Source organism: Bubalus bubalis, chromosome 9, assembly GCF_019923935.1.
Source record: "Bubalus bubalis isolate 160015118507 breed Murrah chromosome 9, NDDB_SH_1, whole genome shotgun sequence".
Classification (NCBI taxonomy): Eukaryota; Metazoa; Chordata; class Mammalia; order Artiodactyla; family Bovidae; genus Bubalus; species Bubalus bubalis.
In genome coordinates, this window is record NC_059165.1 from 82,324,559 (window position 1) to 82,338,647 (window position 14,089).

Consider the following 14,089-nt stretch of genomic DNA (forward strand, 5'->3'; position numbering starts at 1 on the left):
AAAACATAATGATTTGATATATATTGTGAAATTATCACCACAATAAGTCTAGTTAACATCCATCGCTGTACAGGGTTACAGTTTTTTCCCATGTGATAAGAATTTTAAGATTGATTCTCCTAGCAACCCACTTCACCCATTCTGCTCACCACCCCCACCTCTGCCTCTGACAACCACTAATCTATTTTCTATGTCTACGAGCTTTATTTTCTTTTTTTTAAAGATGACACATATAAATGTGATAATACAGTATTTATCTATCTCTGCCTTATTTCACTTAGCACAGTTCTTTCAAGATCCATCCATGTTTTTGCAAATAACACTACTTTATTTACTTTTTTATGGCTGAATTATGTACGTGCACGCTAAGTGGCTTCAGTTGTGTCTGACTTCTTGTGACCCCATGGACTGTAGCCTGCCAGGCTCCTCTGCCCGTGGGATTCTTCAGGCAAGAATACTAGAGTGGGTTTCCATGCCCTTCTCCAGGAGATTTTCCTGACCCAGGGATTGAACCTTTGTCTCCTGCATTGCCAGGTGGATTCTTTACTGCTGAGCCACCAGGACTGAATTACATATATATGTATATAGATAAGTATAGGTATGTCTGTATCTACTTCACACCTTTTTTTTAAAATTGAATATAGTTGATATACTATGCTGTGCCAATCTCTGCTGCATAGCAAAGTGACTCGGTTTTATACACATATACAGTCCTTTTTAATATTCTTTTCCATTATGGTTTATTCCAGTATCTCACAGTTTGTTTATCCATTCATCCATCAGTGAATACTTAGGCAGTTTCCGTGTTGTGCCTGTAGTAAATAGTGCTGCAGTTAAGATGGGGATGCATTTATCTTTCCAAGTTAGTGTTTTCATTTTTCTTTGGATTAATACCTAGAAGTGGGATTACTGGATCCTACGGTAATCCTATTTTTAGTTTTATCCACGGTGGTTGCTTCCCATCAACAGTGCACAAGAGTTACCTTTTCTCAGTATCCTTGCCAACGTTTATTATTTATTGTCTTTTCAACAATAGCCATTCAAACAGGTATGGGGTGATATCTCACTGGTTTTAATTTACCTTTCTGTGATGACTGGTGAGGCTGAGCATCTTTTCATTTTAGTTGGTTACCTGTATGTTTGTTTTGGGAAAATGTCTCTTCAAATCCTCTCCTTACATTTTAATTGTTGTTGTTTTTTTTTTTTTTCTGTTGTTGTTGTTGAGTTGTGTGAGTTCCTTATATGTTTTGGATATTAGCTCCCTATTCAATACAAGATTTGCAAGACTTCCTGGTGGTGCATTGTATAGGAATCTGCCTACCAATGCAGGGGTCATGGGTGTTATCCCTGGTTTGGAAAGATTCCACATGCCGTGGAGAAACTAAGCCCAGGTACCACAACTACTGAGCCCATGCTCTAGGGTCTGCAAGCCGCAGCTACTGAGCCTGCATGCTGCAGCTTCCAAAGCCTGCGTGCCTAGAACCTGTGCTCTACAACAAGAGAAGCCACCATAATGAGGAGCCCGTGCAATGCAACAGAGCAGCCCCCACTGGCTGCAACCAGAGAGAGCCTGCACAAAGCAACAGAACACCAGTGCGGCCAAAAGTAAATAAATAAAGATTTGCAAACATTTTCTCCCATCCATAGGTTGCATTTTCATTTTGTTGATGGTTTCCTATTCTGTACGAAAAGTGAGAACTTGTTTATTTTTGCTTTTGTTGCCTTTGCTTTTGGAGTCAGATCCAAAAAAATCATCCCCAAGACTGATGTCAAGAAGCTTGCCACCCATGTTTTCTTCAGAGTTTATGGTTTCAGGTCTTACGTTCAAGTCTTTATTACATTTTGAGTTCATTGCTGTCTGTAGTATGAGATAGTGGTCCAGTTTCATTATTTTTGTATACAGCTGTCCAGTTTTTCCAACACAATTTATTGAAGAGACTGTCTTTCCCTCACTGTATATTCCTGGCTTCTTTGTTGTAGATTAATTGACCACATAAGCATAGGCTTATTTCTGTTTTCTTTGTTCTGTTGTATCTGTTTTTGTGCCAAATAACACTCTTTTGATTATTATAGCTTTGTAATATAATTTGAAATCAGTGAGCATGATGACTCCAGCCATCTTTATCACGATTTCTTTGGCTACATGGGGTCTTCTTTGGTTCCATACACATTTTAGGACTGTTTGTTCTATTTCTGTGAAAACGCCATTGCCATTTTGATAGGGATTATACTGAATCTGCAGATTGCTTTGGATAGCATGGACAGGTCATTCTTGTTTCTTTGTGATGAATATTTTTATAATATTGGGAATTTAGTACAGACATAGTGTGAAAGCTGCTCAGCTGTGTCTGACTCTTTGCACCCTTATGGACTGTAGCCTGCCAGGCTCCTCTGTCCAAGGAATTCTCAAGGCAAGATTGTAACAGGAGGGAAAGGAGCAGGGCACAACTTTGGAAAGAATGACATAGCCCAAGAACACATCATAAAGCTGATTAGAATCAAATGGGACCAAAATGGCAGACAAGACTAGACCTTGCTCCTCAATCAGCAAGTGAAATGACACACCCAGAGGTGCCATGACAGTTCCGGGGCATTGTTAAAAGACCAAGGAGTGGGTGGTGGCCCATATCCTGGAAACCTCTGCCCTTTCCCCCAAATAGTTGGAATAATCCTCCCACTCATTAGCATATATAATTACCCAGCCTATAAAGACTAACCAGGCCAAATTTACGGGCCACATTCACTCTCTGCGATGGCCCATACTCTGTCTGTGGAATGTGCTTCTCTCTGTATCTGAATAAATCCACTTCTTACCTATCACTTTGTCTCTCACTGAATTCTTTCTGTGATGAGACGTCAAGAACCTGAGCTTCATTAAGTCCTGAAACCAAGTACTGTGGGTTTTGGCTGGGTTTGAGTCCTAGCCACGTGGGTTCAAGTCCCAAGCAGGGTTTTGGGCTTAAGTCCCAAACTGGGTTTTGGCGCGTTCGAGTCCCAGCCATGTAGATTTGAGTCCCAATCTAAGGTAAACCGTTTCAAGATTACTGGAACAGGTAACCATTCCCTTCGCCAGGGGATCTTCCCAACTCAGGGATCCAACTCAGTTCTCCCGCATTGCAGGTGGATTCTTTACTGTCTGAACCATCAGGGAAGCCTGAGAACAGACAGGGATCTATTAAAATTTTAAGCCTGTTTTCATTTGGCTAGGACAAGTTGTGTATAACAGCAATTTTAACTTAATAGCATTGGGAATAATTTCTAATTGAAAGGTTGCCATGCCATTGCATATATTATTCCCTTTTTCTAGTGTAGCTGCTTTTCACTTTAAGTTGTATTAGGAAAGAACTATTTGCAAACAGTAAATAAGCAGTTCTTTCTTTTAAACCATGACAGATTTTTCAGATTTAATTGTTAAAATTTTGGATTATGGTATCTCTCTCTGTTAAGGTTGGTGCTTAACTTTTGCATTTAAAAATAAAAATTTACTAGACTTTTGGTTAATTCAATGAAAAAGACAGGATGATATCTTGGCTTTTAAAATTTCTTTCGCTACACTTTTTTTTTTTTTAATAGAGGCATTTAGAAAAAGATCTCTTTCCAAATATAAAACTGAAATATGAACTGTCGACATTCTCTTCCCCTCCACCCTCCCCTCCTTTTTTTCCTACGAAAATATCAGTTAAAAGCTACAGGGAGCCAATTTTCAGACATAGTATTCTGAATGGTAGGAAAGATCAAAATACAGTTATTGTCTTAGTCTGCTTTATCTCTAAACTGATAAGGTTTCTGAAAGCTATCTAATTGTCCTGTGAATCATTAACTTCATAATGTTTACAGAGAATATGTTATCTCTCCTGTTTCTTGGGAACTGTGGATCCTTCATCAGTGACCTGGAATGGTTGCTAAGTGCGAAGCAGGTAATGTACCTGTGCAATTTATTAGTGCCAGGTAGAGGTTTAAATCAGCATGTTGATTGTAGTGTTGTTCACTTAATGAACTTCCATGCACCGCTTCCTGAAAATCCTTTTATGGTTTCTGTTGGCTCCATATGGCATTCTGATGAGCTTACACTTCTCCTTAAGTGCTTCTCTATCAGAAAACAAGAGCAAAGCTAAAACAAAGTGAGTCATCTGGTTTTGTCTTTGCTTTCACTGCATGAGATAATGTGGAGGTGTTAATTACAAGACTTCACTGAGTCTTGACTAATAACAGTGTGCAAACAAATGTATGTCAGGCTCAGCCACAGAAATGCTTCTACTAATAAGGTAAAGCTAGCAATTAGAGCTGACAATGAAGTAATACTTTCCGTTGAATATTCATTAATGAAGTTCTTGTTTGGGAAAAGGGAGGCTTCTGATTGTCCAGATGGAAACCTAGAATAGGAACCCTGGTCATTCCTTTTAAATGAATTAACCACCGTTTGGTGAGCCGGCACACTGGATTAATTCCCTTTTGTACTAATGCACTGACCCTTTGCTTCAAAGGCATAGCCCTGATGGCCACTAAGATCCTTCAATCCGTGACCTTGGCACAATAGGGACAAATTGAATTCCCAGAAGGAGAAAAATGATGGTGACCACAGAACATCACTAACAGCAGGCTGGAGACACAGCATGTTTTATTTAAATTCTTCACTACAACCCCTAGGGTTTCAGGGAGAAAGAGTGTGATTAGCTTACCTAACCCAGTCATGCTACTTTGATGTTTTCCTTTTCCCTTTCTTTCCCTCTTTCTCTCTTTTTCAGAGAGCAGTTCTGACATGCTTTTTTAAGTGCATGAGATCCACTGCTTTCATGCCAAAAAGACACCTCCCAGAAAAGAGAGCTCTAGGCATTGATGGCTCTTTCACACACTGCACTGGTATTTCTGACACTAGTTCTATTACTCAGGCGCAATATCCCTTTCTGGAATTTCTTAGTAAAGAATCCCAAATGAGAGACTCTATTGATCAAAGTGTTTCATTTAGGGGACCCTTTAAAAGTTAGATAGATTCTTAGGGAAATACAAAAGGGGATGTATGTTTCTTGGATTGGGAGAATACAAAATCTTCCATTGCAATAAACTATCCATGTATCACATTTTTAGAATGATTCGTGACCTAGGTAATGAATTTGTTTTGACTTTCTTCACAGCCCAGATCCTAATTTGGTGGAAGAACTCTGTGCCTGGGTTAGAAAGCCACAGTCCCAGCCTTCTTTGCAGTTAAAGATGATCACATAGTGCACATCTGGCCAATAGTATGTAAGAAGAAATTCCTCATAGCTACTTAAAGTAGGACAGAAGCTGCTAGGAGGCATACATGTTGTTCTGTGTGTTCGGTAGCTGCTGGAATCAACCAGCCAGTCTGCACTGGGCTATGAGGTAAGGGAAAAGAATCAGAGACCAGCAATACTGGTGCTCTGCAATTCTCCCTGTGTGAGGCATGCCTCCTTCCTCCTCCACATGAAGCCACTAATTTTCAGTTCTCTGATTAACACAGCCAAATGTAATTCCTAACTAAAACAGAATATGGTATCAGAGCTGGCAGGGGGTGTGAGGAGGAAAGGTTGCTTCAGCTAACAGAAACTAAAATGTTTAATTTGCTCAATGGAAGAGGTGGGATGGTGAAGGCACTATTGCAGGGAGTAAACCAGGATGATCCATATTAAATGTGGCAAAATGTCTTTTCAGACTTTAGGAATGCTGTCTACTGACTCCTAAGTAATACAAAATGTTGGCATGTGTTGGACCCTTCTTGTTGCTTTTAGCAAAGCCCTAAGGGAGTGATGAACTAATTCAACGGACACACAGCCTACAAACAGATGCAGAAGAAAATCCAGCACTGCTAAGAAAAGTGCTTCACTCAAGACCTTCAATTGAAGTTGTTGAGAATCTCAAAAGTTGGAACTTTTTGATAGGTAGGATACGTTTGATGGCTGGAAAAGAAACTCAAAATATAATGGAAAAGAAAGACAGAACCTTAGCTCTCTCTCCTGCAATAGCCTGAGTGTAAGTAGGAAAGCTGTGAAGTGCGTGGCTCTTTTCTATCTTACTGTTTTTTTAAGCTGCTTGTCACAGGGACCCAAGATGACTCTCAACTACTTGTACATTTCAACAGATAAGAAGGAAAAGAGGGGGAAAGAGGGCATCCTCTTTCTTTAAAGATAAACTCTGGAAGCTGCACACATTATTTCTGCATATAACTTATTAGAATTTAGTTATATGTCCACCCTCAAGCATGGCATGAGGTCTTTAACCTGGTCCACCATGTGCTCAGCTAAAAGCCATGGATTCCATGACTATGGAAGAGGGGGAAGAACAGATAGAGTCTCCAATGCAGGGCTGAACATCTAGCTTCTTCTCTACCTTAAGTAGAAACCATTCTTCTTGTTGTTGCTGTTTATTTTTAGGGCATCTCATGCGGCATGTGGTATTTTAGTCCCCCACCAGGGATTGAACCCATGCACCCTGCATTGGGAGCATGGAGTCTTACCCACTGGACCACCAGGGAAGTAGAAACCACTCCTTCAAGTAGAAACCATTCTAAGCTGAAGACCCCAATTTTGTTTTCCTCCTCTGAACTCCTTCTGAAAATCTAGCTTTGAAAAGCTGCCTACACCAATCTTAAATTTTTCATGCTCCACATTAAAAAAAAAAAAAAGTAATGTAGCTTTAATAAGATATCAATACTTTATATTTCACTCTTCCATTAGGCCAAAGAGTTATAGTGTTGGTATATTCTTTGGCAATTGTAATAGGAAAAATAAAATCTAAAAGCCCTTTTGAAGGTCGCTAGGATAGTGGAAATGTCTCAAGATTTAGATCTAATTAGCCTCTGAAATCGGAGAAGGAAATGGCAACCCACTCCAGTGTTCTTGCCTGGAGAATCCCAGGGACAGAGGAGCCTGGTGGGCTGCTGTCTATGGGGTGGCACAGAGTTGGACACAACTGAAGCGACTTAGCAGCAGCAGCAGTAGCCTCTGAAATAATGTTCCTGGCAACTCTATTGCATTGACTGAGTTCAGATCAGGCATCCTGAGACATTTCCTCCTGTTTTGAAAGAGGTGCATTGCTAATTCTCTAATCAATGAATGAATACTCCATTTGTCACACACACACACACAAAGGAATAATTTGCTGTGATTTGACTAGGTTTTAATTGTATTCTTTGAAGTATAAGAATATCATAAAATAGTGTAAAAATCTTTTTTAAAACTATATTTTGGAGGAAAACTTGGCAGTATCTTTTAAAACTCACATGTGGGATGGATTGACTCAAATATTATATGAGCAAATATGCTGCTCTAAGGATGCTCATTGAAGCATTATTTACAAAACTAAAAAACTTTGAGCAATTTACATATCTATCTACAGGGGAATAAAGAAAATACAGTATATCTATGCTAAAAAACAAACAAAAAAAACCCCTTATGCAACCCTTAAAATAAGGAGATAGATCCATGGGGAAAAATATCCAAGATACAACATTAATATTTATAAAATATAAATTATACATATAAAATATGTATAGTTCAAGTTCATCTGTATAACACAGAACAAATCAGGAAGCATACACATATAATTGTATATGCATGGAGGTTTCTGGAAGCATATACAAGCAGCTATTAATAATGTTTACAATTGAATAGTAGATTGGTTGTTCTGATAGGAGGCATGAAAGACTTTTACTTTACAAATCTTTTGTATTTGTTGAAGTTTTTTTACCTCGTGTGCATTTTTTTAAATTAAAAAAAATTATTAAAACCTCTAAAATAATTTTATTTCAATGTATATGGTCTTTAAACATTCCATGAAATATACAGCATAAGGAATTATTGAATGAGTATCTCTATAGCATTCTGCCTTCCTTTGTTTTATATTGATTAAGAGCCTGCTTCCAGACAATTACTATTTGTTGAGATAACATAAAATTTAATACTGACTTGTCTCATTTACTCTCTTGCCCAGGAAGCAAAACCACTGTAAAGGAGCATGGTAAGATCTTTCAGTAATTTATTTATTATCTGGCAAATCATTTTTTTTCTAAATTTTACTTTCACAAAGGGTTACAAACTTGTGAAGTTTGCCTTATTCCGTAGTTGAAATTCACTAGAAAAAAATGAGAAATGATCTTTTTCTCAAACTAAGTTTAATCCTCTTCCTTATAATGAGGCCGCCCTGGCCAGCACCTGGCAAGAAGATATAATCAGTAATATTCCACCTTATCTGCAAGGTGAAGAACAGATTAAAGGAGCTGGTACTCATTTTGACAACCCAGAAATTTATTTAAAATTTTTTCTCATTTATCAAAACGAAAAATGCTCCACCAACTGGACATCAAAATTTCAAACAAGTATGTGGTAAGTACAATTTCTATTCATTTCAAGAAAGAAAGAGTGCATTCCTCTTATGGGAACACAAGGCTGAAGTCTGCAGGAGCATGAATTTGAATCTGATTGTTGCATAGAATCAATCAGAGGGCCTGACTTCTCTAGCTTCTTTATGCCTCAGAGGGTCATAGGTCCAGCAGAGAACTGTTTATTTTGTAGGAGCTTACATAACAACACACTTATCATTGTGGTAAAAAACCAACGACTGTGGTTATGTTGTCCTATGAGCTACTGTGTCCTAGGCCCTCTGCCTGCAAAGGGCAAAGATATAAGCTCTCAATTTTTGAAGTTCAGAAATGAGTATTATGGTATAGCAACATAAAACTTCTCATTATAAAGGATTTCCATAACAAAAATCAGGTCTCTTCCAACTAGATAATGAAGTCTCATCTGCTATGGAAATCCTTTATAATGAGAAGTTTTATGTTGCTGTACCATAATATTCATTTCTGAACTTCAGAAATTGAAAACTTAGCTCTGTTACAGAAAGACATTTCCACACAAATGTGATGGTTTTTTTAAATCTAATTTGCAAACAGGAAAGGGTAACAATGGTTGAACGATAATAGCACTTATTACTGATAGGCACCTACTCTGGTTCCACCCTTTACAGACATTCTCTTTAAACTTCACATGTATCTTGCAAAAATGGATACTATTAGTGTCATTTTTCAGAGGAAGAAACTGAGGTTATGCACTGGTTAGCCACTGAGTCAGGAATTAAACCCCAAGCACAGGTTCTTTGAACCTCTGAGCTCTAATGCTTTGTACTCCTAATGAAGGGAAGTGGAGATGGGAGGGGGTAGGGAAAACCTTTACATTCTTTTTTTTCCCCTCCTGCAACCCTTTAGAAAGAGAGACAGGACAAAAGAAGAATGTGTGTTCTATATGCACAATTCTTTGCAGGCCTCTGACGAAGTACCTCAAAAGCTAAGCTCCCATCAATCCTGGAGAGATAGAATCAGCGGAGCATAGTGATGGAATGAATGGTTGAAAAGAACAGCGGTGACCAAAGAACTTTTTATGCAGAGAAAACCCCAAATCTGGGGCAAAGCCCTCCTGTTCATTTTATCTCACAAAAGGTAGGTAGTGCTGCCTGCCAAGGTAATGCATTACTACACTATTTGGAAAAACTACAGTTCTAATTAGATGAGCAAATAAATGTTCATTTCAATTTATTAATATAGCTGTAGGCCTTGTTACAATTTATCTCTTGGTTCTGAGACCAATCCATCTCGAGCTGGGAATCATTGTGGAGAAGTAACGGGTTTTAATAATGGATACAGGCGGTGAATTATTCAGGCAGATGGGAGCAAGCCTTGATGCCTTCACTCACTTCTTTAATTAACTGTGAGAATCTGACGAGTCTGGGCTGTCTTGAGGCTTTCTAAGTTTATCTCCATCAGAACTGTGAATTTTTCTTGAGCCATGGATATGTTGTGTTCCAGCTCATCCTTATCCGAGGAAAAAAGGAACGCCCATTCTCCTGTCACCATTTTGTCTTATTGTCTGAATTTCTTTGTCTACTTCAATATTATTTTCATGCAACTCTTTGAGTAATTAACATTTTTCTTGATAAAACCCACACCTTCATTCCATTGTACCTAAGGATACGACATTAGCAAAACAGAATCCAAAATAGTTCAAATCTGATTTAAGTTTGGGAACTAACCCATAAACAAAACAAAATCCTGTTCTGGTCACTGGAGCCTATTTGCTTGACTTAAAGCCATTTGTTTTAGTGGCTTAGAAAGAAATGAACTGCTAGAAAAGAATTTTTAGAGTCTCCGTTTGACAGACCATCAAGCAAACAAAACTAACTCTTATGAGATACAGATTGCATAATTTGCATGGAACAGGGTTTATTAGTTATGGAGCTTTGCAATGTGTCCTAGTGATTCCTATAAATGAAAGTCTATCAGGGCTTGGCATTAAACAAATAACAGGACATGGTCTTGTCCAGTGAATTTTCTCTTGTGCTTAACAGTGATTTTCTCAGTGGGAAATGCATCTAACTTGTAGATCTTCGCCCCAGTGTAAATCAACGGTTTTGCTCTGAGCACATTAATACCATGCTTAGATAACTGACGGCCCTTATTTGAGCAATCTACTTTGCTATTACCTTTTACTGTGAAATCTTTTTTTTTTTTTCCCAAAAGTGCATGTAAGCTGCTACACAACCACTTATAAATGCCGTGACAAGAGAGTTCCTCTTTCAATTTTGTCACAGAAGAGAGAAAGTAAGAATCTGGGGGAGGTCTGAGCTCACCACTTCTCGGTAGAAATTGAATCACGATTTCTATAAATCAAAAGTCATGTTAAAAGCACTGTGAAGTAAACAATGATGTATATGAATTAGCAGCCCAACTGTAGTCAATACAAATCAAAGTGGCTTTATGAAGGTATTGATGTTTTCAGCTCTTCTAAGGTTGCATACATTTAAGTGTTTATCCCCCAGGGCACTGTTGCTCTAAATGAATCTATTCACTCTGAGACCAGATCGTACTCCTGGCTGGAGACACGACTCTCCATGCTGACCCAAAAGTGGTGCTGACCCAACTCGAGTAACCCCATCTGTGGCCAGATGCTTATGCTAAACTGAAATTAAATGAATGACACTTGGGACAAAGGCACTCTTAAGCATAGTTTAAGTTAAATCCTGATACAGGATTCACATCTGGATAAGTGCTACTGGGCAAATCCTTAGAAGAAACTTCTGTGTTGCATTCTAAGAGATTCCAAACTTTGAAATTAATGTATAAGGTAACTGAACACAAATGTAGCCTCTTTTTTATACAAATATCTTTGTCCCAAGTGTCAGGTGATGCTAGTGGTAAAGAACCCACCTGCCAATGCAGAAGACGTAAGAGATGAGGGTTCCGTCTCTTGGTTGGGAAGATCCCCTGGGGGTGGAAATGGCAACCCATTCCAGTATTCTTGCCAGGAGAATCCCGTGGACAGAGGAGCATGGCGGGCTACAGTCCATGTGATCGCAAGAGTTGTACACGACTGAAGCAACGTAGCACACAAGCACACTGTTCTTAAGAGGCTGATTCTGTATCTTCAAGTCGTATCAATACATCCTGTTAATGGATACTGACTATCTCAGTAGGTGCCATCAGCATACCTTGCTTGTCTGAAAGGAAAGTTTATTTTTATAGCCAAATGCCATATTTAAAAAAATCAGATAATGCAGGCATCCTGTTAGGATTTACTAGATTAGCTAAAGAACACGAAACATCAGATTGTAATTAGATGACTACAGAGAAAAAAAACACAGGATGCATATTTCTACAAAATATCTGGCATCCTTTAGCATATTCAAAGTAAAGATAAGTCATCTGTTTTAGTCTTCCTGTGGTTTGGAAAATGATTCCTTACACAAAGGACACACATTGGAATTCATTTTGCTTTTCTTAGAATATTACAGCATCTAACTTTGTCTCTAAAAAGACCAGCCTCAAATTATCCGACTGAGGACACTTACATTCAGACCAGCAGTTAGAAAGCACACTAAGAAATGAAACATAGACTGATAAGTGGGTGGAAGTCATTCATCTTTTAAAGGCCATTTAAGAAAAAGTGAATTGTAAATTAAAATGTCTACAATAGGTTCAACACCTCTCTCTCTCAGCCCCTCCCCTCCCTTTGTCATGGAACAGCATTCAAGTGTGGGAATGTTTCTCTTAAACATGTGTAAATCACACATTTAGTCATGCTCCAGGCAGAAGCCCCTACCAAGGGGTCTGGGGGGAGGGAGGCAAAGGATATTAAATACTAGTCCAGCAGTTTGTTAATGAAACATTTACACAAGCATTTTGTGTGTTTGTAATAAAAAAAAGGGGGGGGGGGCCTCTTTTCATCGCACCCTTTCATTACTTAGCACAATCTTTAAGAGGATTAATGTTGGGGGAGGTGCAGGGAAGAATGTGCTTATCAGTTGAGTCTCAGGATCTGTGATGCTGAGTTGTTAATAGATTGCCTCTGGATTTGGGATTACTGCCGTGCAAATTCTTCCAGGCTTTCAATAGAATAGAAAGCAGTTTGTTTTCTCCCCTTCAATGAGAAGAGCTATTGACTTTGTGATGAAATGACCTAGGACTCAGTTTATTCATACTACTCCCTTCTCCTTCAGTCACTTCAAACAAAGATACTTATTTAGTTTATTTATTTAGGCTCCTGGTGGCCAATGCATCAATATGCATTCAGGCCACTGTTCCTTAGATTAAGAAGCAGCTAAGGAAACAAGTTTTATAGCAAGCAACTGACTTTTATGACATTCATATCAAGTGTTATATCAAGAAAAAGAAGTTACTGAGAAGACATCTATATGTGAGAAGCTGTGTGTCTCTCATTTTCTGAAAGATTCTCAAACAGCTCAGATAAACTACATATTTGGGAGGACACTGAAGCTAGTAAGTGGTTCTCTTATTTTTCCGGGGAGTTAGAGGCAGCTTTTGTTGGCAATCTCACGAACGAGTACAGTACTGATGAATCATGCTGCCTGATGTCCTGTGGCTTCTCACTACTTTTAGCACAAGGGAGATGTTAGTTGAAACATTGTACAATGGGCTAATCAGCCATAATAGAACTCACACTGTTTTTTTACTTCACATTGCACTTATTATGTGCCTTGAATGTAAACAGCTCTTCACTCTGACAAAGATGGCAGCTTGCCATGGTGGGATTCAGCCTTCTCTAAAGCTCAGCAAACACTGAATAGAAACAAGCCTGAGGACTCTGAAAAAGCAATTGTTTGAATGTATGTCACTTGCAGTCTTAGACAAAATTATTTTTGTTCTTTTCATCCTTTATTCCCCACCTCCCTCCTCAAATTAGCAAGCATTTCGCATATGCCAGTTATCTGTGTATGAAAAATTATTTCCATTATTTCTCTACCCACCTACAAAGAACCAAAAAAAAAAAAAATCACATTTTACATAAAGCCTTGAATGATGACATCCGCTACAGTTTACACTCATTGTGAAATATGTGGAATTTAATGTAATAATGGAGCTTGATCATGTAAGTAGATTGACGTCACTTTAAAGCATGATAAGAAAGATTCTATTAAAAATTACACCCAACACCAAAAAGAAGGTTATTGTTTCGTACCATCTGTATCTACCATTAGCAGATTCAATAGTTTGCTCTCAAACAGATTTAGAGTTATTTACAATAAAGCAAATTGTTGTTGGCTAGCCTACCTACATTGTTATCATCCCATGTTTTTCTAGACATGTTGGCTTATTTAAAGATATTTTGAATTATGATCACAGTAACACATGCCCATGATGAAAACAATCAAATAGTGGAAGAGGGTTTATAAAGAAAAGTATCCTTTTCCCATGTAGCCTTTTCCACGCTCAGGCCCATTTCCAGCAAGTGAAACTCTAGGCTTATAATGGTCTATATTTATACAATAGGCTTATAATGGTTTATATTTAAAATGCTTGAATGTGAAAGCCTTACTAGTAAGTACTACCAGGTAAAGGGGAGGAAGTAGGCGGGCGATGTGGACCTAAATGGAGCCAGTTAGCCCCATGGGGAGCTCCGAACCCAAGACTCCCCATGAGTGCAGTCCCAGGCTGGGGGACCAACTTGGCCCTTGAACCAGTTTCTTGCTCCATATTTGGATAGAGTTGCCCTGAGAACAAGGGCAACCTTGGTTGAAAGCTGAGGAGGATTGTGAAGGAACTGATAGCTGGAGGTTGTCTGCC

The 14,089-nt window shown here is 38.6% G+C and overlaps 1 long non-coding RNA gene across 1 annotated transcript; it reads left to right on the forward strand.

The window, feature by feature from the left end:
- Positions 1-5,282: 5,282 nt before the first annotated feature.
- LOC123335114 lies at positions 5,283-10,720 on the forward strand. The gene is made up of 3 exons (XR_006553453.2): positions 5,283-5,988; positions 7,948-7,974; positions 9,276-10,720. It is a non-coding gene; the product is annotated as an uncharacterized LOC123335114 (long non-coding RNA).
- Positions 10,721-14,089: the final 3,369 nt, after the last annotated feature.